The sequence below is a fragment of the Octodon degus genome, unplaced genomic scaffold (genome assembly GCF_000260255.1).
Source record: "Octodon degus isolate 3935 unplaced genomic scaffold, OctDeg1.0 scaffold00047, whole genome shotgun sequence".
In the NCBI taxonomy this organism is placed as follows: Eukaryota; Metazoa; Chordata; class Mammalia; order Rodentia; family Octodontidae; genus Octodon; species Octodon degus.
Window position 1 is genome coordinate 12,964,933 of NW_004524623.1, and position 2,705 is coordinate 12,967,637.

At 43.2% G+C, this 2,705-nt stretch overlaps 1 protein-coding gene across 4 annotated transcripts in view; it reads right to left on the bottom strand.

Annotated features, from left to right (window-relative positions):
* The window catches only part of Caprin2 (caprin family member 2), a 52,141-nt gene that overhangs the window by 1,485 nt on the left and 47,951 nt on the right, over positions 1-2,705 (bottom strand). The gene's annotated exons all lie outside the window — the stretch shown is intronic.

A 2,705-nucleotide genomic window follows, 5' to 3' on the forward strand; every position in this document is an offset into this window, starting at 1 on the left:
CAAGTCCGCATCTTGTACAGCAATTACCCACTAGGAAGAATGTTAGCAATGTGTTAATTATTGAAACTGTCCTACCAATTTGGTTTGAAATTGTATCATTGCTATTTGTTTCTTAACAAAATTATGGGAAAAAAAAAAAAAGAATTAACACAAAACCTGGGCTGTGGCTCACTGGTAGAGAAGTAAGGCCCTGGGCTCCATCCACAGTACAACTTTTTAAAAGGGGGAGATTGACAGATAATCGGTAGAGGGGACAAGTGAGCAAACCTCCCCAGCCTCCTGCTTTACCTATTTGCATCTACTCACTGAATCATTTCCAAGATAACACTCAGTGGCTCCCAATTCCTGGACATGCAAAGATGTCATTTAGAAGAAGACTTAGTCACTAATGCACTCATACTGGCTGAACTACTGGTACAAGCACAAGTGTCCCTTCACCACCGGTAGTAACAGGGTACATTCATGCATGGGACAGTCATGCATGTACCACTGGTGGTTCAAGCCACCCAACAGTGGGACAAGAATTACAGCCCTATCATGAATGCAAACATAATGGCTAGACTTGGTGATAAAGCACGAAGTTTTGCCTTCAATAATTTAATCAATGGGCCGGGGAGATAGCTCAGTGGAATAAGCACTTGCCTGGCAAGCACAAGGACCCGAGTTCAATCTCCGGTTCCACTAAAAAAATAAATAAATAAATAATTTAATCAAATTACTGCTTTTCAGTAATACTTTGTGTTACTTTGTGTTACTGCTATACTTTGTGTTCTGGACATAAAAGCCATACCATCACTAATTTATTTTAGTGGGACACTAATACCTCTAACCCACAAACTGTCTATTTAGCATGAGTTGAAGAAGTTTTGTTAAATAGTGGCCCACTTCCAATCTTTATTATCTGGCAAGTTAAACATGGTTAAAGGGCTTAGCTCTTGAACCTACATCTAGCTCAACTTCTGTACAAATAGAACTTTAATACCATTTTCTTGAGACTAACTAGCACCTCAGGCTGAGGGAGCACCGTGAGCTACCTTGTCCAAGCAGCAGGTGAAGAGCAACCTCCAGTCCTGAGCAGAATCCTCAAAGTTGCAACAAAACATCTTTTTAGATGATTTCTTCAAGTTACTGAGGCATAAAATATTTCTGAAGTCATTAATGAGAAAAGCACACAAGCTTAAACCACGCAGTATGAAAAGAGCTTCTGCCCAGAAGAATGCTTTTATGCCCTGGTGGTGCCCTCTGTCCTGTATAGGACAGTACACAAAGAATGTACAGCATTCCCACTGAGGAAAGACACTGAAGGTCAGGTAGCTTGTAAATGTCATGTGCCAGGCAGTCTGTCCAACATGCCTTTATCTGAATTTCATAACTCCCACGGGACTCAACTAGACCACCCACATTTACATGTGGGGAAAGTCTCTTAAAAAGTTGGCTGAGTTTTGCTACCCCTGTATTCCCTGAAAGCTGCCAGAGAGACCTAGTAGGCTATTCTCCCCCCAGGTCTCCCATCCCTCTAGCCTTGCTGCCAGAGTTTACTGTTTCCTGCCACCACTCCCACTCCTCAGGGGAGACTGGGCAGCACTATCTCCATCCCTCCCCCAGCCTTCCCAATGGAATTTGCTGAGTCAGCTGCACCTCCTTACCCTGAAGACCACAGCGAGTCCTGACTACCACCGTGACCTGCAGGAGCCTTGGAGAGCACTACCCAAGCCAAACCATCACTGAGAGAGCCTTGCACATCTTTAGCCTGCACTCATCATCATCGGCTCCTTCTTGAACTGTATCTTGCCCCCCTTCTCCTTAATGAGATAGAAAACTACATTGAACCCCAGACAGCAGCTTTGGCAAGACTCCCCCCACCACCACCCTGTTGGGAGAGCCTTGCTGACCTGCACCTCACCCACCTACCATCACTGCAAAAAATGACACAAGGAACCACAGGCAATCTCAAACCTCTTCCCCACCCAGAACAAGTCCAGGAGACAAGGGCATAGAAGAACTTAGAAGTCACATACCTGAAATTTCTGAGATGATATCAACTGAAGTAAAGAAACTACTCCATCAGGCTATGGAGGAAATCAGATCAGAAATAATCTCACATAAAAAGGAAATGACAACAATCCTGAAAGAATTGCTCGATACATCTAAGGAAGACACAGATTAAAAAAAAAAAAAAACAGAAGGGAATAGGAAAATGATGGAAACACTGAATGAACAATATAGAAAAGAACTAGAATGCATGAAACAGATTCAAATTGATATCCAGGACATTAAGAATTCCACTGAAAGCTGGAAAAACCACTTGAATGAAACAGAAGATAGAATATCAGACCTTGAGGATAGCATTTCAGCTAGTGAATACAAAAAGAAACATCTCTTAAAAAGAACGAGAAACCAGGAAATAACAATACAACAGCTGCAAGATGATGCAAAGAAAAATAATGTAAGATTAATAGGTATCAAAGAAACAGCTAGAGGGGCCGGGGAGATGGCTCAGTAGAATAAGTGCTTGCCTGGCAAGCGCAAGGGCTTGAGTTCAATCCCTAGTTCCGCCAAAAAAACCAAACCAAAACAAAAAACTAATTAATTTATGGGGCTGGAGAGATGGCTCAGTGGTCTAAGGCACCGACTTAGAACAAGCTTGGCAAAGCATCAGGGACCGCGGTTCAATCCCCCAGCACCACATGCCAGCCAGCCCCGCC